This window comes from Cherax quadricarinatus, chromosome 8, assembly GCF_038502225.1.
Source record: "Cherax quadricarinatus isolate ZL_2023a chromosome 8, ASM3850222v1, whole genome shotgun sequence".
Classification (NCBI taxonomy): Eukaryota; Metazoa; Arthropoda; class Malacostraca; order Decapoda; family Parastacidae; genus Cherax; species Cherax quadricarinatus.
The window spans coordinates 33,381,759-33,406,814 of record NC_091299.1 but is presented as its reverse complement, the minus strand read 5'-3'; the positions used below and the strand labels follow the sequence as shown (position 1 = coordinate 33,406,814).

The window sequence follows — 25,056 nt, the reverse complement described above, 5'->3', positions numbered from 1 at the left end:
GTTTCCAAACATCCCCCCACTTCTGGGGTCCCATCTTCTGCAGCCTCCTCTGTTGTTACCCCTCCCATAGCCATTACGGCATCTAATCCTTTTGCTGTCCTTGGCTCTGACGTCCCGACTACAACTCAGTCTGTTCTCACATCTTCGCGTCCTTCCTCACAAGCCCCAGTATCGACAAGACCTCGTACGACACCTAATACCAATCGCCCCTCTACTCAGAAGTCCAAAAAATCCACATTGCTCAAATCTTCTTTGCCCCTTCCTTCCCTTCTTCCACCTCCACACGTTACCTTTCCAGTCTCTGTACCTAGTTCTTCCCCTCTCTCTGGCTCTATTACAAGTGTGGAGATTCACCCTCCTCCTCGTACTATGCCTTCCACCCCCGTCCCCTCCCAAGTTTCTCCCTCTTCTGTCACCTCCCAGGTTTCTACCTCTTCTGTCCCCCCCCACACTTCATCTCCAGTCCCTTACACTTTTCCCTCCCCCTCTACTTTGGTACAGTCCATTACTGTCCCAATCTTTACTCACCCTCCTCCTCCTATCTCCAATATGGTTTCCCATACATCTTTGAATTCAGAAACACTTGAAGCCATTTCAGAATATATTGCAGAGACTAAACCTTCAATGGACACTGATTCACTTCCTGTTCCTTCTCTTCCCTCTCCTCCATCTTCACAACCCCATTCTTCGCAACGCTCCGTTCCTTCGCTACTTGAACATCTTCCAATGCCACCACACGTTGACTTTTCTAACCCCTCTAGTCCGTAGGTGCCTTTACCTACAGATTCCTGATATTTTCTTCATCGCCAATCATGGCCTATTTACAGTGGAATATCCGCGGCCTCAGGGGTAATCGGGGTGAGCTTCAGATGTTGCTTTCCAGGTTTTCCCCTGTTGGTGCTTGCTTACAAGAACCAAAATTACACTCGGCTGTTTTCCAACCTATCTCAGGCTATAATTTATTGTATTCTTCGGATCCTTTCTCAGATGGGACCTTTAATGAAAGTGCCCTTCTTCTACGCAATGATATTCCGTACTGTCAACTATTTGTCCATACCTCGCTGCATTACACTGCAGCCCGTATCCACTTGAATAAGTGGTTTACAATATGTTCTTTATATCTCTCTCCTTCTCGAGCATTTTCTATCCCAGACTTTGCCTTTCTTGTTTCATCCTTACCACCACCACTTCTGTTACTTGGTGATTTTAATGCCCACCATTTCCTCTGGGGGGGGTCTCATTGTGACTCACGTGGCATTCAGTTGGAGGCTTTTCTTGCCTCTCACCCCCTCCATGTTTTAAATACGGGTACTCCCACCCATTTTGATCCTCGTACTCATACTCTCTCTTGCATCGATCTATCAGTCTGCTCTTCCTCCACTGCACTAGACTTCACCTGGTCTGTTCTACCAGACTTACATGACAGCGATCATTTTCCGATCATTCTTACTTCTCCTTCCTATTCACCACCTTCCCGTAGCCCTCGCTGGCAATTTGATCGGGCAAATTGGGATCTTTACTCACACCTCACTGCTTTTAGTGAGGTTCCTTCTTCATCCTCCATTGATGAGCTCCTACACATCTTCTCGACATCAGTTTATACCGCAGCTTCTCATTCTATACCCCAAACCTCAGGCAGGCATTCTCAGAAGTGCGTGCCTTGGTGGTCTCCTGCTTGTGCTCGTGCAGTCCGTTTGAAACGTGCTGCATGGGGCAGGTACCGGTACAATAGAACCGCTGAGAGACTTGTTGATTTTAAGCAGAAGCGTGCGATCGCTCGCCGTGTCATCCGTGAAGCTAAACGCACTTGTTGGCGAGACTATGTTTCCACCATCACCTCTGCTTCTTCTATGAGTGCAGTCTGGAAAAAAGTGAGGAAATTGAGTGGTAAATACTCTCCTGACCCGGCTCCTGTTCTACGGGTCACTGGTGTTGATATAGCAAACCCTCTCGACGTTGCCATTGAACTTGGCACACATCTGGTCCGTATTTCCCGAGGGCTCCATCTATGCCCCTCGTTTCTTTCCTCAAAGTCTGCCAGAGAGTTAGTACCCTTGGACTTTTCTTCTCTCGGAGAAGAACAGTATAATGTGCCTTTTACACTTCAAGAACTGGAGGCAACGCTCTCAGCTTGCCGATCATCGGCAGCTGGGCCTGATGACATTCATATTCGTATGTTACAACATTTACATCGGTCAGCCCTTGTAGTCCTCTTACACCTCTTCAATCTTATTTGGGCACAAGGAGTTCTTCCCCAGCTGTGGAAATCTGCCATTGTTCTCCCTTTCCGCAAACCGGGTACTACAGGACATGATGCCTCCCACTATCGCCCCATCGCTCTTACAAGTGCAGTTTGCAAAGTGATGGAACGCCTCGTAAATCGACGTTTAATGTGGTATTTAGAGACTCACAACAGTCTCTCCGCTAGTCAATATGGCTTTCGTAAGGGTCGTTCTACCATAGACCCCTTACTACGCTTGGATACGTATGTTCGTAATGCCTTTGCAAATAATCACTCAGTTATTGCCATATTTTTTGACCTTGAGAAGGCATATGACACAACTTGGAGGTATAATATTTTGGCCCAGGCCCATTCCTTAGGCCTCCGAGGCAATCTACCATCCTTCCTTAAGAACTTTTTAACTGACAGACATTTCCGTGTTCGAGTCAATAATGTTCTTTCCCCGGACTTCGTCCAAGCTGAAGGTGTCCCTCAGGGATGTGTTCTAAGCACAACACTTTTTCTCCTTGCTATAAATGATTTGGCCTCTGTTCTTCCACCCAATATTTGGTCATCACTCTATGTTGATGACTTCGCTATTGCTTGTGCAGGCGCTGACTTTCACCTTATTGCAGTTTCTCTCCAGCATGCGGTCGACCGTGTTTCCACTTGGGCCACCACACATGGGTTTAAATTTTCAAGTACCAAAACTCACCAAATTACTTTCACTAGACGCTCTGTTATCTCCGATCATCCTTTGTATCTCTATGGCTCCCGTATCCCCGAACGTGATACAGTCAGGTTTCTAGGCCTTCTCTTTGACCGTCGGTTAACCTGGAAACCTCACATTACCTCTCTGAAGGCAACTTGTCACAGCCGGCTAAACCTTCTTAAAACCCTTGCTCATCTTTCCTGGGGAGCTGATCGTCGAACTCTGCTTCGCCTACATTCAGCCCTCGTTTTATCGAAACTCGATTATGGTGACCAGATTTATTCCGCGGCCTCTCCTGCTACTCTCTCTAGCCTTAACTCTATCCATCACCAAGGCTTACGTTTGTGCCTTGGTGCTTTTCGCTCTTCCCCTGTTGAGAGCCTCTATACAGAAGCAAATGTTCCATCCTTGTCTGATCGCCGTGATGCCCATTGCCTTCGTTACTATGTACGCTCTCACGATCTACACAATCCTTCCATTTATAGAATGGTCACCGATATTAGTAGACATTCTTTATTCGTTCGCCGCCCCTGTTTGCTCCGTCCCTTTTCTCTTCGCCTACTTTCACTCTTGTCTTCCCTTCAGTTACCACCTTTATATGTTCATGTAGCATCTCACTTTTCCCTACCCCCCTGGGAAGTTCCAGCTGTTCGGGTCTGTTCTTTCTCACTCCCTTGCTCGAAAGCTCAACTGCCTACGGTGGCTTCCCGCTCTCTTTTTCTTGATCACTTCCACTCTCATTCTCATGCCACCGCTGTGTACACAGATGGCTCTAAGTCTTCAGACGGCGTCGGATTCGCAGCAGTGTTTCCGGACAGCGTCGTACGAGGGCATTTACTATCTTCAGCTAGCATTTTTACTGCTGAACTGTATGCCATTCTTGCAGCACTTATTCGTATCGCATCTATGCCTGTGTCATCATTTGTAGTAGTCTCAGACTCCCTTAGTGCTCTACAGGCTATACGAAAATTTGATACATCTCATCCCCTAGTTCTCCGTATCCAACTTTGGCTACGCCGTATCTCTACCAAACATAAAGATATTGTTTTTTGTTGGGTCCCTGGTCATGTCGACGTACAGGGCAATGAACAGGCAGACACTGCTGCGCGGTCAGCAGTATATGACCTACCAATTTCCTATCGAGGTGTTCCATTTCTGGACTATTTTGCTGCAATAGCTACCCACCTTCGCACCCGTTGGCAACAACGTTGGTCAACTCTGCTCGGTAACAAACTTCATTCTATTAAACCGAGCATAGGTTACTGGCCGTCTTCTTGTCATCAGTGCCGAGGTTGGGAGACCACTCTCTCCCGCCTTCGCATTGGCCACACTCGTCTTACTCATGGGTATCTCATGGAGAGGCACCCTGTTCCTCTCTGTGAGCAGTGTCAAGTGCCAGTATCGATTAGCCACATTCTGTTAGACTGCCCTCTCTATCAGCGAGCACGCAGAATTTACCTCCAACGTCGTCTTCGTTCTCCTACTCTCTCTTTACCTTCCCTTCTTGCTGATGGACCCTCCTTTAATCCTGACTCTCTCATTGACTTCTTGACAACGACTGATTTACTCCACAAACTCTGATGATACTTTTTGCACTCCCCTCAGCCCTTTCTGGTTCAGTCTCTTGCTGCCCTTTACCCTTTCACCATCCACTGCCCCGCTGTTATCCGTAACCTGTTGCTCATCCATCTCCCTTTTGCCACCTGATGCCCTCGCTTCCTTCCTGCCCTGCAGCGCTGTATAGTCCTTGTGGCTTAGCGCTTCTTTTTGATTATAATAATAATAATAATAATAATCTCTCTCCCCTCTCTCTCTCTCTCCCCTCTCTCTCTCTCTCCCCTCTCTCTCTCTCTCCCTCTCTCTCTCTCTCCCTCTCTTTCTCTCTCCCTCTCTCTCTCTCTCTCTCTCCCTCTCTCTCTCTCTCTCTCTCTCTCTCTCTCTCTCTCTCTCTCTCTCTCTCTCTCTCTCTCTCTCTCTCTCTCTCTCTCTCTCTCTCTCTCTCTCTCCCTCCCTCTCTCCCTCCCTCTCTCTCTCCCTCTCTCTCTCCCTCTCTCTCTCTCTCTCTCCTTTTTTTTTTTTTTACACAGGGTTTGACAAGGTTAAGGATCCCTAGCTTTATTGACAGCTATTTACAGGTTAAGGATTCCTAACTTTATTGGCAAGCTAAGAGCTGTTACCTACATCAGCTCATTTGAAAGTATTTTTATTGTTATGAGACATACAAGTAGGAAACAGGATGAAGTTGGAGCCATCTGTGGGCCAGCATTTTCATTTGATCAACTGACTTTATCTCGTTGACATCATTATCCTGTATGAATGTGTTCCATACTCGAGTCATCCTGGGTATGTATGATCTCAGATGGAGTGATGTTCTGGAGAAGTTCCAGCTGTTCGGGTCTGTTCTTTCTCACTCCCTTGCTCGAAAGCTCAACTGCCTACGGTGGCTTCCCGCTCTCTTTTTCTTGATCACTTCCACTCCCATTCTCATGCCACCGCTGTGTACACAGATGGCTCTAAGTCTTCAGACGGTGTCGGATTCGCAGCAGTGTTTCCGGACAGCGTCGTGCGGGGACATTTACTATCTTCAGCTAGCATTTTTACTGCTGAACTGTATGCCATTCTTGCAGCACTTATTCGTATCGCATCTGTGCCTGTGTCATCATTTGTAGTAGTCTCAGACTCCCTTAGTGCTCTACAGGCTATACGAAAAGTTGATACATCTCATCCCCTAGTTCTCCGTATCCAACTTTGGCTACGCCGTATCTCTACCAAACATAAAGATATTGTTTTTTGTTGGGTCCCTTGTCATGTCGACGTACAGGGCAATGAATAGGCAGACACTGCTGCGCGGTCAGCAGTACATGACCTACCAATTTCCTATCGAGGTGTTCCATTTCTGGACTATTTTGCTGCAATAGCTACCCACCTTCGCACCCGTTGGCAACAACGTTGGTCAACTCTGCTCGGTAACAAACTTCATTCTATTAAACCGAGCATAGGTTACTGGCCGTCTTCTTGTCATCAGTGCCGAGGTTGGGAGACCACTCTCTCCCGCCTTCGCATTGGTCACACTCGTCTTACTCATGGGTATCTCATGGAGAGGCACCCTGTTCCTCTCTGTGAGGAGTGTCAAGTTCCAGTATCGATTAGCCACATTCTGTTAGACTGCCCTCTCTATCAACGAGCACGCAGAATTTACCTCCAACGTCGTCTTCGTTCTACTACTCTCTCTTTACCTTCCCTTCTTGCTGATGGACCCTCCTTTAATCCTGACTCTCTCATTGACTTCTTGACAACGACTGATTTACTCCACAAACTCTGATGATACTTTTCGCACTCCCCTCAGCCCTTTCTAGTTCAATCTCTTGCTGCCCTTTACCCTTTCACCATCCACTGCCCCGCTGTTATCCGTAACCTATTACTCATCCATCTCCCTTTTGCCACCTGATGCCCTCGCTTCCTTCCTGCCCTGCAGCGCTGTATAGTCCTTGTGGCTTAGCGCTTCTTTTTGATTATAATAATAATAATGGAGAAGGGCACAACCAGAGTGAAGTTGCTGCTCTCTGCCCGTCTTGTGGCATAAAAGCTTGTTTCACGCTGTCCTCGAAGTGGATCCAAGTGTGGTATTTTGACACTATTGGCCTTGTACATAACAGTAAGGCCACCCACATCCCTCCAGTGTTGAAGGCTCTGCTAAAATGACAGATCTATCCAGGATGGGTACAGGCGAGAGATGAGACTTCTTGCTCTGTTCTCTACTCTGTCAAGCAGTCGCAGATGTGGGGGGGGGGGCAGGCAAACCAAGAAAGTGGAGCATACTCAAGGTGTGAGCGTACTTGTGCCTCGTACAGAATCTTCCAACCCCTACTGTCAAGCAGATGTGAGATACGGCGAAGTGCTGTAAGCTTCCTGGCTGCCTTGTTTGCCATGGTTCTTCATGGTTAGTTTGGAGTCAAATTTCACCCCAAGGATATCAACTTCTTCTCCAGGTGCCAACACCCTCCCATTCATCCTTACTACTGCACCAGCATTACCATCATGGTGCCTAGAGACCATCATCATTTGCATTTTCTCAGGTGCAAATGTTACTTGCCATCTATTTCCCCAAGCTGATATAGTTCTTAGCTGGTGATTGATGTAGCTTAGAGCAGCTGGCATTTCTTCTCTTGGATAAGTGAATGTCAGTGTACAGTCGTCTGCATATGCATGGGATTCTGGGATGAGATGAAGAAGGTCGTTGAAGTAGACATTCCATAACAATGGTCCCAGCATGCTTCCTTGTGGAATACTTGCCCCAGTAGGATGCCTTGCTGATTCCATTCCATTGAGAACTACCCTTAGAGATCTACCATGAAGGTAATCACTGAGGAGACATAGCGTAGAGCCTGCAATTCCCAGTGCTTGAAGTTTTGCTAAGAGGCCCTGGTGCCACACCCGGTCGAAAGCACCAGCAATGTCCAGTGCTACCACACAGCTGACTTTGGATTCATCCAGTGACTGGTGCCACTTAGTGGAGAGGTTTAACAACAGATCAGCAGCGGAGTAACCTTTCCTGAAGTCATATTGACAATCACAAAGTAGTGAGTGGTAGTCAAAAACTGTCATTTGTCTTGAGATTATTGTCTAAAGGATCTTACCAGTGATTGACAGGAGTGACACTGGTTTGTAGTTGCTGATTTCTGCTCTGCTCTTCTTTTTGTGAACAGGGACTACATTTGCTTCTTTCTACAGAGAGGGCCATTTACACTACTAGGCAGTGCTGAAAGATGTGAGTTAGAGGTGCTGCTAGCTGGTCTGCACATCTTCTCAGCAATCTTGGGCTCAACTTGTCTGGGCCCACAGCCTTTTCTTGGTCAAGTGATTTAAGAAGGAAATGCACCTCCTCCTGCCTTATTGTCACCACTGACAGTTTTGACACAGTTCTTGCAGCTAGCCAAGGAGGGTCCCTTGCTGGATCAGGAACTTGCATTTTGGTAGCAAAGTGTTTGGCAAAGAGGTCCGCCTTCTCTTAACTACAAGTAGAGGTGGTCCCATCCTGTCGATTTAGAGGTGGAATGAGTTCATCAGGCAGATAACCTTGTCTGTCCTTGACCAGGGACCACCAGGTTTTGGAGCCTACCCTACGTGATGCTAGCTTTCTTTTTGTGTCCACCTCCCATTTAGCAATGGCCCACTTTTTAACGTCACCCATATGCCTACGGGCTTGCCTGTGCAAGTTCCTGTTATAGGTGGTAGGATGTCTCTTATACTTTTGCCATGCTTTGTACTTAGCAGTAGCAGCCTCTCTACAATGAAAGCCAAACCAAGGCTGATCTGTAGGCTTTGTCACATATTGCCAGTGAGGAAATGTGTTCTTGTTGTAGATTAAGGATGTGTCCAGTGAAGGCTTTCACTTGGTTGTCAACATCCCCTTGGAGAAGAGCATTCCAATTGGTGGTGGCGAGCTCAGAGGAAAGGGCTGGCCAATTACCTCTTTCCCATAGCCAGGTTGTGCGTGTGGACTCCTCACCTCGTTCTCTTGGGATCTTAAGTGTCGTAAAAACGCCTTGTGGTCAGATGATCCAACGTAGCTGAGGGGTTGATAAGTGACTATACCTTCTGCCAGATCACTCACTACTGGGTCAAGGAAGGAGCCAGAGATGTGAGTAGGGAAATCAACAAAGTTTCTCATGTCAAATACTGCAAGAAGGTCATCAAAGTCCCTCTGTATAAGGTGTTGGTTGAGGTCACCAACAATTATGATATGTTGACAGTTGTGTTGTAGCAGAAGGGAGTCTATATTTTTCCATTAGGAAGTTGATGGGGTCTGCATGTTGCCACTGAGGTCTGTACATTGCACATGCTAGTACAGAGGTACTAGTGTTTATGCAGAGCTTGAAGAACATTTCAAGATGAGTAAGGGTGGCAACATCAATGTGCTGGGCATGAACACTTTTAGAGAAGCACACAGCAACACCTCCATTCTCTTGCCTGTCTCTTCTCATCCATGAGGTGGAGCCAGCAATTCTTGCAAAATTTTCTGGAGTCCTGTCATCCAAAAATGTTTCAACAACAGCTATCATGTCAGGACGTTGAGTGTTCACAAAACTATGTGTGAGCTCTCCAACATTAGTAATGAAACCTCTAATGTTGGCCGACAGGATGCTGATAGACTGGCTCCTCATGATGTGGTTAGCTTGAGGTGGTGGGTGTGTAGGGAATGTAAGGTGCCTGCCCTTGAGAGAGGTAGGGTACTGAGGCAGCTGCAGGGATGTAGGTCTGTGGTCTTGTATAAGGCACAATACCACCTGCTGGGCTGAGATAGGAGTAGCTGAGTGGGTGACGTGTGAGAGTGTTCAATTCAGAGGTCCTGCTGGTTTGTTCCGAGGACAGGTCTCTAAATGGGTGGTCCTGTCTGTCAAATTCCTTTTTCTTCCGACACTGGTCCTCCTGATGTCCTTTCTTGTAGCAGTAATTGCACCTGGTATCTCGCAGGCAGTTGTTGGCGGTGTGCCCCTTCCTGTGACAGCGAGAGCATAGCCTAGGTGCCTGGGAGGGTGGACTATGATTTGTTGCACCTCCTGTGTTTTACTGATTTGTCCTCAGGTTCTGCCACTGGGACTGTGTTAGTGGAGGACTGTAGATGTCTTCCTCCTCCCTCCACATCCTCTACCAGTTCTGACAGATGTGTCCCTGCTGTTCGTACTTTGGCACAGTAGGTGATCAAGTGCAGTGATAGTACCCTGATTATTAACTGCACCAATCTCTGGTGGAGAAACTCCTGACTCAGAACTAGCCGACGAAGCACTGCTGCCAGATGCTGGAATAGTGTCGGCAGGTGTGCTGACAGGTGTAGGATCAGAGGTGGTATGTGCACTGTCTAGTGGGCTGGCAGTGGCTGAAGCAGAGATGTCAGGTGTAGGAGAATTAACAGATCCAAGGCTTCCTTTGTTGCTGGGAAGAGGATTTGTTCCCTCTGTGGTGGTCAGAGGAATTGTGTTAGAATTCCCAAAGGTATTGTTTTGAACTCTGTCAGTCTGTGGGACCTTAGCGATGACACAATTCCACCAGTTATTTACCCCTGAGTTAAGCTCAGTGTGGGACTTCCAGTCTTTGTCAATAGTGTCACCATCAGCTGAGCAGCTTACGTCACTTGATGTAGGCTTGCACCTGCCTTCTACAATAGCTTGAAGGTTATCTAATGATTTGAGGAGCTCATGAAGTGTTTCCCTGTGATGGATTATCTTAGCTACGACTTTACAACACAGCGCAAGAGGGCAGTCTTGATCTTTGGACAGAAGTCCCTGAGGTAGGACTTCTGAACCTTCCTCCTGTAGCTTGAGGCTTGTATCAACATATACCACAGGATTATGGATATCCTTCAATTTTCTGAAATTTTCAACCTGGCTGCAAGAAAATTCTTCTTCTGGAATGCAATCTGTGTGGCAGTAGTTGGAACAAGTAGGCTCCTTACATCTAAGAAGAATTTTGTCCCTTGTGGTATACCCACAAACACTGCAGTAACTACTGGGACAATAGCCAGATAGCATAGATATTCTTGGTATTTTGTGATGTGAAGTCATCCCAGAGGAGGCTTGTAGGTTTGCAATGAAGTTCACAGGAGAGAGAGGGTGGGTGGTGGTATTGTGGGGGTGTTTATAACGGGGTGGGTAGTGAGGGAGGGTGAGGGCAGGCAGTGGGCCAGCAAGCTGGAAGTGTTGCCTTCTCACTATCACTTAATAAACACTGTTTATGCTATCCACTTTTCACTAAAGGAAGTTTTTACACAAATTACTATGTTGCATTGTACCAGTCACGTTATAAATTATTATTATTATAATCAAAAAGAAGCGCTAAGCCACAAGGGCTATACAGCGCTGCAGGGCAGGAAGGAAGCGAGGGCATCAGGTGGCAAAAGGGAGGTGGATGAGTAATAGGTTATGGATAACAGCGGAGCAGTGGATGGTGAAAGGGTAAAGGGCAGCAAGAGATTGAACTAGAAAGGGCTGAGGGGAGTGCATAAGGTATCATCATCAGAGTTTGTGGAGTAAATCAGTCGTTGTCAAGAAGTCAATGAGAGAGTCAGGATTGAAGGAGGGTCCATCAGCAAGAAGGGAAGGTAAAGAAAGAGTAGTAGAACGAAGACGGCGTTGGAGGTAAATTCTGCGTGCTCGTTGATAGAGAAGGCAGTCTAACAGAATGTGGCTAATCGATACTGGAACTTGACACTGCTCACAGAGAGGTACAGGGTGCCTCTCCATGAGATACCTGTGAGTAAGACGAGTGTGACCAATGCGAAGATGGGAGAGAGTGGTCTCCCAACCACGGCACTGATGACAAGAAGACGGCCAGTAACCTATGCTCGGTTTAATAGAATGAAGTTTGTTACCAAGCAGAGTTGACCAACATTGTTGCCAACGGGCGCGAAGGTGGGCAGCTATTGTAGCAAAATAGTCCAGAAATGGAACACCTCTATAGGAAATTGGTAGGTCATGTACTGCTGACCGCGCAGCAGTGTCTGCCTGTTCATTGCCCTGTACGTCGACATGACCAGGGACCCAACAAAAAATAATATCTTTATGCTTCGTAGAGATACGGCGTAGCCAAAGTTGGATACGGAGAACTAGGGGGTGAGATGTATCAAGTTTTCGTATAGCCTGTAGAGCACTAAGGGAGTCTGAGACTACCACAAATGATGACACAGGCATAGATGCGAAACGAATAAGTGCTGCAAGAATGGCATACAGTTCAGCAGTAAAAATGCTAGCCGAAGATAGTAAATGCCCCCGCATGACGCTGTCCGGAAACACTGCTGCGAATCCGACGCCGTCTGAAGACTTAGAGCCATCTGTGTACACAGCGGTGGCTTGAGAATGGGAGTGGAAGTGATCAAGAAGAAGAGAGCGGGAAGCCACCGTAGGCAGTTGAGCTTTCGAGCAAGGGAGTGAGAAAGAACAGACCCGAACAGCTGGAACTTCCCAGCGGGGTAGGGAAAAGTGAGATGCTACATGAACATATAAAGGTGGTAACTTAAGGGAAGACAAGAGTGAATGTAGGCGAAGAGAAAAGGGACGGAGCAAACAGGGGCGGCGAACGAATAAAGAATGTCTACTAATATCGGTGACCATTCTATAAATGGAAGGATTGTGGAGATCGTGAGAGTGTACATAGTAGCGAAGGCAATGGGCATCACGACGATCAGACAAGGATGGAACATTCGCTTCTGCATAGAGGCTCTCAACAGGGGAAGAGCGAAAAGCACCAAGGCACAAACGTAATCCTTGGTGATGGATAGAGTTAAGGCTAGAGAGAGTAGCAGGAGAGGCCGCGGAATAAATCTGGTCACCATAATCAAGTTTCGATAAAACGAGGGCTGAATGTAGGCGAAGCAGAGTTCGACAATCAGCTCCCCAGGAAAGATGAGCAAGGGTTTTAAGAAGGTTTAGCCTGCTGTGACAAGTTGCCTTCAGAGAGGTAATGTGAGGTTTCCAGGATAACCTACGGTCAAAGAGAAGGCCTAGAAACCTGACTGTATCACGTTCGGGGATACGGGAGCCATAGAGATACAAAGGATGATCGGAGATAACAGAGCGTCTAGTGAAAGTAATTTGATAAGTTTTGGTACTTGAAAATTTAAACCCATGTGTGGTGGCCCAAGTGGAAACACGGTCGACCGCATGCTGGAAAGAAACTGCAATAAGATGACAGTCAGCGCCTGCACAAGCAATAGCGAAGTCATCAACATCGAGTGATGACCAAATATTGGGTGGAAGAACAGAGGCTAAATCATTTATACCAAGGAGAAAAAGTGGTGTGCTTAGAACACATCCCTGAGGGACACCTTCAGCTTGGACGAAGTCCGGGGAAAGAACATTATTGACTCGAACACGGAAATGTCTGTCAGTTAAAAAGTTCTTAAGGAAGGATGGTAGATTGCCTCGGATGCCTAAGGAATGGGCCTGGGCCAAAATATTATACCTCCAAGTTGTGTCATATGTCTTCTCAAGGTCAAAAAATATGGCAATAACTGAGTGATTATTCGCAAAGGCATTACGAACATACGTATCCAAGCGTAGTAAGGGGTCTATGGTAGAACGACACTTACGAAAGTCATATTGACTAAGAGAGACTGTTGTGTGTGTCTAAATACCACATTAAACGTCGATTTACGAGACGTTCCATCACTTTGCAAACTGCACTAGTAAGAGCGATGGGACGATAGTGGGAGGCATCATGTCCTGTAGTACCCGGTTTGCGAAAAGGGAGGACAATGGCTGATTTCCACAGCTGGGGAAGAACTCCTTGTGCCCAAATAAGATTGAAGAGGTGTAAGAGGACTACAAGGGCTGACCGATGTAAATGTTGTAACATACGAATATGAATGTCGTCAGGCCCAGCTGCCGATGATCGGCAAGCTGAGAGCATTGCCTCTAGTTCTTGAAGTGTAAAAGGCACATTATACTGTTCTTCTCTGAGAGAAGAAAAGTCCAAGGGTACTAACTTTCTGGCAGACTTTGAGGAAAGAAACGAGGGGCATAGATGGAGCCCTCAGGAAATACGGACCAGATGTGTGCCAAGTTCAATGGCAACGTCGAGAGGGTTTGCTACATCAACACCAGCGACCCGTAGAACAGGAGCTGGTTCAGGAGAGTATTTACCACTCAATTTCCTCACTTTTTTCCAGACTGCACTCAGAAGAAGCAGAGGTGATGGTGGAAACATAGTCTCGCCAACAAGTGCGTTTAGCTTAACGGATGACACGGAGAACGATCGCACGCTTCTGCTTAAAATCAAGAAGTCTCTCAGCGGTTCTATTGTACCGGTACCTGCCCCATGCAGTGCGTTTCAAACGTACTGCACGAGCACAAGCAGGAGACCACCAAGGCACGCACTTCTGAGAATGCCTGCCTGAGGTTTGGGGTATAGAATGAGAAGCTGCGGTATAAACTGACATCGAGAAGAGGTGTAGGAGCTCATCAATGGAGGATGAAGAAGGAACCTCACTAAAAGCAGTGAGGTGTGAGTAAAGATCCCAATTTGCCCGATCAAATTGCCAGCGAGGGCTACAGAAAGGTGGTGAATAGGAAGGAGAAGTAAGAATGATTGGAAAATGATCGCTGTCATGTAAGTCCGGTAGAACAGACCAGGTGAAGTCTAGTGCAGTGGAGGAAGAGCAGACTGATAGATCGATGCAAGAGAGAGTATGAGTACGAGGATCAAAATGGGTGGAAGTACCCGTATTTAAAACATGGAGGGGGTGAGAGGCGAGAAAAGCCTCCAGCTGGATGCCACGCGAGTCACAATGAGACCCCCCTCCCCCCCGAGAGGAAATGGTGGGCATTAAAATCACCAAGTAACAGAAGTGGTGGTGGTAAGGATGAAACAAGAAAGGCAAAGTCTGGGATAGAAAATGCTCGAGAAGGAGAGAGATATAAAGAACATATTGTAAACCACTTATTCAAGTGGATATGGGCTGCAGTGTAATGCAGCGAGGTATGGACAAATAGTTGACAGTACGGAATATCATTGTGTTGAAGATGGGCACTTTCATTAAAGGTCCCATATGAGAAAGGATCCGAAGAATACAATAAATTATAGCCTGAGATAGGTTGGAAAACAGCCGAGTGTAATTTTGGTTCTTGTAAGCAAGCACCAACAAGGGAAAACCTGGAAAGCAACATCTGAAGCTCACCCCGATTACCCCTGAGGCCGCGGATATTCCACTGTAAATAAGCCATGATTGGCGATGAAGAAAATACCTGGAATCTGTAGGTAAAGGCACCTACGGACTAGAGGGGTTAGAAAAGTCAACGTGTGGTGGCATTGGAAGACATTCAAGCAGCGAAGGAACAGAGCGTTGCGAAGAATGGGGTTGTGAAGATAGAGGAGAGGGAAGAGAAGGAACAGGAAGTGAATCAGTGTCCATTGAAGGTTTAGTCTCTGCAATATATTCTGAAATGGCTTCAAGTGTTTCTGAATTCAAAGATGTATGGGGGACCATATTGGAGATAGAAGGAGGAGGGTGAGTAAAGATTGGGACAGTAATGGACTGTACCAAAGTAGAGGGGGAGGGAAGAGTGTAAGGGACTGGAGATGAAGTGTGGGGGGGGACAGAAGAGGCAGAAACCTTGGAGGTGGCAGAAGAGGGAGAAACCTGGGAGGTGGCAGAAGAGGGAGAAACTTGGGAGGGGACGGGGGTGGAAGGCATAGTACGAGGAGGAGGGTGAATCTCCACACTTGTAATAGAGCCAGAGAGAGGGGAAGAACTAGGTACAGATTATTATTATTATTATTATTATAATCAAGGGGGAAGCGCTAAACCCGGAGGATTATACAGCGCCTGGGGGGGGGGGGTGGAAGGCATTCAGGCTTAATTCGGGGAACTGGAGCACAGATCCAATTCCCTAAATCAAGAGCCCCTCACCAACATCAAGGAACCTTCCTTGAGGGGAACTAGGTACAGAGACTGGAAAGGTAAAGTGTGGAGGTGGAAGAAGGGAAGGAAGGGGCAAAGAAGATTTGAGCAATGTGGATTTTTTGGACTTCTGAGAAGTAGAGGGGCGACTGGTATTAGGTGTCGTATGAGGTCTTGTCGATACTGGGGCTTGTGAGGAAGGACGCGAAGATGTGAGAACAGACTGAGTTGTAGTCGGGACGTCAGAGCCAAGGACAGCAAAAGGATTAGATGCCGGAGTGGCTATGGGAGGGGTAACAACAGAGGAGGCTGCAGAAGATGGGACCCCAGAAGTGGGGGGATGTTTGGAAACATGAGAATAAGAAACACGGGGTAGTCTCCCTTGGAGACGGAGATGAGTAACTGCCATAGCATAAGGGAGACCTTCTGCCTCTTTGAGGCAATGGATTTCACGTTCATTTAAGTAGACCTGGCAACGGCGTGAGTACGAAGGGTGAGCTTCATTACAATTAAGGCAAGATGGAGGTTGACTGCAAGATGTATTAGAATGGTCGTCGGCACCACAGACTGGGCATTCGGCCATAGATCTGCAATATTTCGCTGGGTGACCAAAACGCCAGCAATTTCTACATTGTTGCTACATTGTTATATTCACTTCAGTGGAGGAGTTGGCTTGTACTAATGTGTTGTAGGTAGTACTACGTCACTGAACAGTTTTTGTCCTCACCAACCCTCGTATTTAAGTAATATTAACCCTTTGAGGGTCGACAGGCCCTCTCCAAGACTCGTTCTGAGGGTCAGCCAAATTTAAAAAAAAAAAAATAATTTTTTCTTAGGAAAAGATAGAGAAGCTTTTCCCGATCATATTGACACCAAAATTATGAAATTTGATGGAGAACTTATGGAATTATGCTCTTGCAAAGTTAGCGGTCTCGGCGATGTTTACGCATCGGCAATTTTGCCCACTTTGAGCCCCATTTTCGGCCAATTCCACTGTACTAGTCGACAAAAAACATGAATATTTCGCTAGAACTCCATTTTTTCTATTGAATGAGTGCAAGAAACCACCCATTTACCAATATCAACTATCCAGTACAGTGGTCAGAATTTAGCAATTTTGCCAATTTCACACAAATTTCAAAAGATGCCAATTTCCAAATAGGGTCCAGAATAAACAAGAAAGACATTCCTGGCAATAAAATGACATTTTCTCTGTTCATTAGTCACGTCTCAAGGCCCCTCTTACATTCTTTTGCTTTCCACTTTGAATTTTTATTCTCACAAAAAATAGAAGATTTACTGTTATGCAGACTACTGCATTAGTGTAAAAAATGGTGTAAATAATGTTGGCGCACTTGCAAAAGAATATTAGACTCACCAGTTGACGTGTATTGGACGCTTATATTGGAACTTTGGTAAAAATCGAACATTTCTGCTACTTTGAGCTCAATTTCAAGGTACTTTTCATTGTAAAACCAGTCAAAATCATCTCAATTTCTGTAATATGTCTTCCATTCTATAAACTGAGACCAAGAAAACTAGAATACAACAATAAATACCATACGAAAATACAGTGCAAAGTCGCTGTTTTATTCCAAAAAAACGGTCAGTTTTTTTTTTCTCATTATGCACTGTGTGCTGCAGGATTTTTTTTATACTGTGCACACTGACCACATAGACCCATTCTTTCATATGTAGGTCTACCAGCTTTCTCCCACTAGATTTGAGGGCGCTAGAATTTAGGCGTACTAGTACGTCAAAAACCCTGGGTCATAAGCCATACTAGTACGGCCAAAACCCTCAAAGGGTTAAGAAAGTTTGTGGAGCACACTGTGTCACTCACTCTCTCACACTCACTCACTCACACTCACACTCACTCACTCACTCACTCACTCACTCACTTACTCACTCACTCACTCACTCACTCTCACTCTCTCTCAATCTCTCTCAATCTCTCTCAATCTGTGTGTGTGTGTGTGTGTGTGTGTGTGTGTGTGTGTGTGTGTGTGTGTGTGTGCATGTGCGTGTGTGTGCATGTGTGTGCATGTGTGTGTGTGTGTGTGTGTGTGTGTGTGTGTGTGTGTATGTGTGTGTGTGACCTCCATATTGGGGAGATTTACCTTTTGTGGGTTTCAGTTTCCTAGGCAGAAGGAAAAAGGGATTGTTATCAGCCCATTCCATCATGGACCTCAATGGTGGTGCTATTGTGAAGTGGGGAATTGGATTATCTGGGGGTGTGCTGGGCTGCCATCCAGTGATCTTGAGAGATGGCCTTGTATATCCTTGGATAACAGAACCATTCCTGGAGGCTGCCTTTGAATCCAGGGGTGGAGGCCAAAGGGGGTAAAACTCTGTGTTTTTGATGATCCACCTTTATTGTTGGCCAAGAGTGGCTTAGTCAATTCTGGAGGTGCCATCCTGGTGTGCTGGAGATCCTAGTATACTCATTAATTAAGGTATGGGGCATCAACACTGCCACACCGAGGGTAACCATCGTTCAGTGTGGTATTCATTTTCTTTCTGGTTATTCTCAGAACTGTCTCTCCCTTTTCTTAAAAATAAGAAATAAAAACAAAACAACCAATCATGAATAGTAATATTCATGGGTTGGCCCCTTACCCCTCCGGCATCCTTATCTGATCTGCAGACCTTCCTCAGAACCTTTGTATGCCATCAAACAGAATGGCTCAAATCCAGTACCCAAATGCCTTGGACTTACACTAGACAATCTTAACACAGTAATTGACACTCCTACTCTTTTAAGAAACACAATACTGTACCTGGAAACTTCTTTACCTGCAAGTTGCATTTCAAAGACAATCTGAGATGAAATTACTTTTCCTCAACTGGCAGCATCTAATTATTACCCTACTGACCAAGGCATTGGCAAAGCACTCAGGAGTATATGCATGTTTTTGCCATAAGGCTCGTCCTCCATTGATGAGCTTTTACACCTCTTCTTTTCCTCAGTTTTAACCGCAGCTTCTCATTCTATACCCCAAACCTCGGGCAGCCATTCTCAGAAGTGCATGCCTTGGTGGTCTCCTGGTTGTGCTTGTGCAGTACGCTTGAAACGTGCTGTGTGGGGCAGGTACCGGTACAATAGAACCGCAGAGAGACTTTTTGATTTTGAGCAGAAGTGTGCGGTCGCTCGCCGTGTCGTCAGTGACGCTAAACGCACTTGCTGGCGAGATTATGTTTCCACCATCACCTCTGCTTCCTCTATGAGTGCAGTCTGGAAAAAAGTGCAGAAATTGAGTGGTAATACTCTCCTGACCTGGCTCCTGTTCTGTGGGTCACCAGTGTTGATATGGCAAACCCTCTTGATGTTGCCATTGAAATTGGCAGTCATCTCGTCCGTATTTCTTGGGGGCTCCATCTATGCCCCTCGTTTCTTTCCTCAAAGTCTGCCAGAGAGTTAGCACCCTTGGACTTTTCTTCTCTCAAAGAAGAACCATATAATGTGCCTTTTACACTTCAGGAACTGGAGGCAACAATCTCAGCTTGCCGATCATCGGCAGCTGGGCCTGATGACATTCATATTCGGATGTTACAACATTTACATCAGTCAGCCCTTGCAGTCCTCTTACACCTCTTCAATCTTATTTGGTCACAAGGAGTTCTTCCCCAGCTGTGGAAATCTGCCATTGTTCTCCCTTTCCCCAAACTGGGTACTACGGGACATGATGCCTCCCACTATTGTCCCATTGCTCTTACCAGTGCAGTTTGCAAAGTGATGGAATGTCTTGTAAATCGACGTTTAATGTGGTATTTAGAGACACACGACAGTCTCTCCACTAGTCAATATGGCTTTCGTAAGGGGCGTTCTACCATAGACCCCTTACTATGCTTGGATATGTATGTTCGTAATGCCTTTGCGAATATCCACTCAGTTACTGCCATATTTTTTGACCATGAGAAGGCGTATGACACAACTTAAAGGTATAATATTTTGGGCCAGGCCCACTCCTTAGGCCTCCGAGGCAATCTACCATCCTTCCTTTTTAACTGACAGACATTTCCGTGTTCGGGTTAATAATGTGCTCTACCCGGACTTTGTCCAAGCTGAAGGTGTCGCCCAGGGATGTGTTCTGAGCACAACACTTTTTCTCCTTGCTACAAATGATTTGGCCTCTAGTCTTCCATCCAATATTTGGTCATCACTCTTATGTTGATGATTTCGCTATTGCTTGTGCAGGCGCTGACTGTCACCTCGTTATAGTTTCTCTCCAGCATGTGGTCGACTGTGTTTCCAATTGGGCCACCACGCATGGGTTTAAATTTTCCAGTACCAAAACTCACCAAATTACTATCACAAGATGCTCTGTCATCTCTGATCATCCTTTGTACCTCTGTGGCTCAAGTATCCCTGAACGTGATACAGTCAGGTTTCTCTTTGACCGTAGGTTATCCTGGAAACCTCACATTACCTCTCTGAAGGCAACTTGTCACAGCTGGCTGAACCTTCTTAAAACCCTTGCTCATCTTTCATGGGGAGCTGATCATTGAACTCTCCTCCGCCTACATTCAGCCCTTATTTTATCGAAACTCGATTATGGTGACCAGATCTATTCAGCGGCCTCTCCTGCTACTCTCTCTAGCCTTAATCCTATCCATCACCAAGGATTATGTTTATGCTTTGGTGCTTTTCGCTCTTTCCCTGTTGAGAGCCTCTGTGCAGAAGCGAATGTTCCATCCTTGTCCGATCGCTGTGATGCCCATTGCCTTCACTACTACGTACGCTCTCATGATCTCCGCAATCCTTCCATTTATAGAATAGTCACCGATATTAGTAGACATTCTTTGTTTGTTTGCCGCCCCTGTTTGCTCCGTCCCTTTTCTCTTCGCCTACATTCACTCTTGTCTTCCCTTCAGTTACCAATTTTCTATGTTCATGTAGCATCTCACTTTTCCCTGCCCCCCTGGGAAGTTCCAGCTATTCGAGTCTGTTCTTTCTCACTCCCTTGCGCGAACTTCCAACTGCCTATGGTTGCTACCCGCTTTCTTTTTTTTGACCACTTCCGCTCTCATTCTCATGCCATCGCAGTGTACACAGATGGCATCGGATTCGCAGCAGTGTTTACGGACAGTGTCGTGCAATGACATTTACTATCCTCGGCTAGCATTTTTACAGCTGAATTGTATGCCAGTCTTACAGCACTTACCCGTATTGCATCTATGCCTGTGTCATCATTTGTGGTTGTCTCAGACTCAGTGTTTTACAGGCTATACGAAAATTTGATACACCTCACCCACTAGTTCTCCGTATCCAACTTTGGCTATTCCGTATCTTTACCAAGCATAAAGATGTTTTTTGTTGGGTCCCTGGTCATGTTGACGTACAGGGCAATGAACAGGCAGACACTGCTGCGCAGTCAGCAGTACATGACCTACCAGTTTCATATAGAGGTGCTCCATTTATGGACTACTTTGCTGTAATAGTTACCCACCTTCACACCCATTGGCAATAACATTGATCTAATCTACTTGGTAACAAACTTCATTTTATTAAACCGAGTATAGGTTACTGGCCGTCTTCTTGTCATCAGTGTCGAGGTTGGGAGACTACTCTCTCCTGTCTTCGCAATGGCCACACTCGTCTTACTCATGGGTATCTCATGGAGAGGCACCCTGTTCCTCTCTGAGAAGTGTCAGGTTCCGGTATCGGTTAGCCACATTCTGTTAGACTGCCCTCTCTATCAACGAGCACACAGAATTTACCTCCGTCGTCGTCTCCGCTTTACTACACTCTCTTTACCTTCCCTTCTTGCTGATGGACCCTCCTTTAATCCCAACTCTCTCATTGACTTCTTGACAGCAACTGATTTACTCCACAAACTCTGATGATGATACCTTTTGCACTCCCCTTAGCCCTTTCTACCTCAATCTCTTGCTACCCTCTACCCCTGCACTATCCACTGCCCCACTGTTCTCCGTAACCTACTAATCATCCCTCTCCCCTTTGCCACCTGATACCCTCGCTTCCTTCCTGCCCTGTAGCGCTGTATACCCTTGTGGTTTAGCACTTATGTAATTATAATAATTATGCCATAAGGCCATCAACCATTTAACTATATCCTCTGTATCAGTGACCCACCTGTCACAATACACACATTCTTTCCTCAATTCTAGCTGTGGTATTGTCCTCATCTTGCATGCTACAATCCAGCAAGATGTATATCAGTGGTATATAATACTGACAAAATTATGAATTAGACACCTGTGCAGCATCTGGGTATCTTTATCTTGTAGATGTTTTGCCAACCAATTACTTTTTCAAAAGGATACAGAATACTGAAGAGGTAGATGAGGTGATCAGTCACTCAGCCTAGGAGCAGGTGTTCAGTACTGTAGTGTTGATGAATCTGAAGCACAGGCACCCATGTCTTGCTGCCTTTACTTCAGCTCCTTGGCTAAAGGACTGATTACCTCATCTTCTACCTCTACAGTCTTCTGTATTGTTTTGAAAAGGTAACTGGTTTGCAAAGCATCTACAGAATAAAAATACCCAGATGTTGCACGGGTTTCTAATTCATCACAATCCAGCAAGAATTTACATAAAATGGCCCCGTACATTCCTGATCAATTTGAGCTCCAAAATATTTTACCAGAGTGGAAACGGGTTCACCTTGCTCAGGGTTGGAGACATTGTCCAAGCAATATAGGCAAACTGACCTTTGATTGCTGAGACTGTCCATTTTCATTTTATATAGTGGGACATTTACATGTATAGGAACTGACCAACACCAACAGTGCAGAAGATGCTGGCACTTCAGCCACTCAGCCAAATATTGTAGATCATCAGCAGATTGTCCAGTCTGCGGTGCAGCAGATTATCATCAGTTCATCCTGCAGCCAACCACCAGCTTCTCTTGACTGCTAGCCCTTGTGGTTTAGCGCTTCTTTTTGATAATAATAATAATAATAATAATAATTCTCTTGACTGCAGAGGCGCACACCCTGCAGTGTTCCCACCAGTGCTATTGTTGTCTGTCAGATCACACTTAAATTTTTGGTCATTTTCTTCCCACTGCTGTCGTGTTTGGGAGACCACTCTCCCTTCTATGTATTGGCCACACAAGCCTCACAGATACTTCATGGAAAAATACCCAGTATTTCTTTGAGATGACTATTGGGTTGCATTGTTAGTTCAGCATATTAGACTGTTCAGCCTATCCGTGAGCACTCAGAATTCATTTCCGTCATCTTTGCAACCCCAGTACATTAACTCTCACTGACCTTGTTGAAAGTTCCACCTTTCACACGACTCTTGTAGGTTTAGCACTTCTTTTTGATTACGTATAATAATAATCATCCTTTGATACAGACTCCTCTTCAAGGGGAGGCTCCTTGGTGCAGTGAAAAGGCTCTTGGTCTGAGGAATTAGACCTTTTGATCTCCTTCCTCAGACTGAACCTAATTACCTCCCAATACCCCCTTCTCTATCCCATTTTCCCTTTATTCCTACTCCTCCTCCCATATGCCTCCCCTATTCCCTTCCTATTTTCAGCCTTTGAGATTCTTCCCACAGGCACTCTTGTTCCTAGGTAGGGGGAAGGATACCGGGGTCCATGTCATTCTGTTGAGGTCCTTGGCGGTGGTGTAGTTTGCCATGGAATCTGGATCACCTGGGGATGTCCCGATTACTCTCTGGTCTCCCAGGGGGTGTCTTTCGGGTGACGAGAGTATGTCTAGAGACTGCCTCTCGGATTCCAGGGGGTGGTGACCAAAGGAGGTATGCTTTGTGGCGGGTGTCTGGCTGCCCTCTCTTTTGTCCACAGAGGTGGTTCAGCAGATGTGAGGTTGCTATCCTGGATTGCTGGTTTACTGGCATGAAGGGTAGGATATGGCACGGGTTCCATGCTGCATCTGCACTACTTGCGGTGCTAGGGTCCTTGGGCACGGAGGGGGATTTTTGGCCCTTTTTTGCCTCCTAGGAGCTATTCCTCCATGTCCTCCCCCCCCCCCTTTTTTTTCTACAAAAAAGAAAAGTGACATAACCATGGAGTCCCAAATCCATGAACCTGCTCCCCCAGGGCCCCTTACTGACACCACACCCTGTTCCAACCCTGCCTTGTTATTTGGCCACTCTTTGGACATTTCCATGTTGCATCTATGCCTGTGTCACCATTTGTGGTCATTTCAGACTCCCTTAGTGCTTTACAGGCTATACGAAAATTTGATAAACCTCATCCCCTGGTTCTTCGTAACCAACTTTGGTTGCGCTGTATCTCTAGCAAGCATAAAGATATTTTTTTTTTGTTGGGTTCCTGGTCATGTTGATGTACAGGCAGACACTGCTGCATGCTCAGCAGTACATGAGCTCCCAGTTTCATATAGAGGTGTTCCATTCATAGACTATTTTGCTGTAATTGTTACCCACCTTCGCACCCATTGGCAACATCGGTCTGATCTGCTCTATAATAAACTACATTCTATTAAACCAAGTACAGTGGACCCCTGCATAACGATTACCTCCGAATGCGACCAATTATGTAAGTGTATTTATGTAAGTGCGTTTGTACGTGTATGTTTGGGGGTCTGAAATGGACTAATCTACTTCACAATATTTCTTATGGGAACAAATTCAGTCAGTACTGGCACCTGAACATACTTCTGGAGTGAAAAAATATCGTTAACCGGGGGTCCACTGTACATATGTATAGATTTCTGGCCGTCTTCGTATCATCAGTGTCAAGGTTGGGAGAGACTCCTGTCTTCGCATCGGCCACAATCGTCTTACTCATGGGTATCTCATGGAGAGGCACCCTGTTCCACTCTGTGAGAATTGTCAGGTTCCAGTTTCTGTTAGCCACATTCTGTTGGACTGCCCACTCTATCAGCGAGCACACAGAATTTACCTCCAACGTCGTCATTGCTCTACTGCCTTTACTTTACCCTCCCTTCTTGCTGATGGACCCTCCTTTAACCCAGACTCTGACTGACTTATTGACAGCAACTGATTTACTGCACAAACTCTGATGATGATGCCTCTAGTACTCCTTATGGCCCTGTTTACCTCAATCTCTTGCTATCCTCTACCCCTGCACTATCCTTGTGACCCACTGCACTCCATGACCTAATAATCATCCCTCTCCCTCTTGCTATCCATTACCCCTGAATCCTTTCAAGCCCAGTGGTGCTGTATGACCCTTATAGGTTTAACACTTCTTTTTTATTATAATTAATAATTCAATTTGATACAGACTCTGAATTTTTAACAGGAACCTGGTTTACCAATTGTGATTTTACTTTTTATCTTGACTTTCCCCTACCCCCAGTAACCCTGCCTCCTTACACTCCTTTATACATTTCTTTCACACATTGCTCCCTGCAGTGCTGTATGACCCTCTTGGGTTTAGCATTTAATTGATTATATTTTTTTTTATTAACACATCGGCCATCTCCCACCCAGACCCCGTGGCTCGAAAAAGAAAAACTTTAGTCATCCACTCCATCACTGTCTTCCTCTTCAAGGGGGGCTCCTTGGTGCAGTGAAGAGGCTCTTGGTCTGAGGAATTAGACCTTTTGGTCTAATTCCTCAGACTAGGGTAGGGTACGGGGAAGGGTGCCAGGGTCCATCCCATTCTGTTGAGGTCCTTGGAGGTGGTGTAGTTTCCTGTGGAATCTGGATCACCTGGGGATGTCCCAATCCCTCTCCGGTCTCCCGGGGGGGGGGGTGGCTTAGGATGTTTTTCGGGTAATGGGTGTATTTCTGGAGGCTACCTT

At 46.1% G+C, this 25,056-nt stretch overlaps 1 long non-coding RNA gene across 1 annotated transcript; it reads left to right on the top strand.

The window, feature by feature from the left end:
- Positions 1–10,629: 10,629 nt before the first annotated feature.
- LOC138852417 (uncharacterized) lies at positions 10,630–24,534 on the top strand. The gene is made up of 2 exons (XR_011391736.1): positions 10,630–15,182; positions 15,370–24,534. It is a non-coding gene; the product is annotated as an uncharacterized lncRNA (long non-coding RNA).
- The last annotated feature ends 522 nt before the right edge of the window (positions 24,535–25,056 follow it).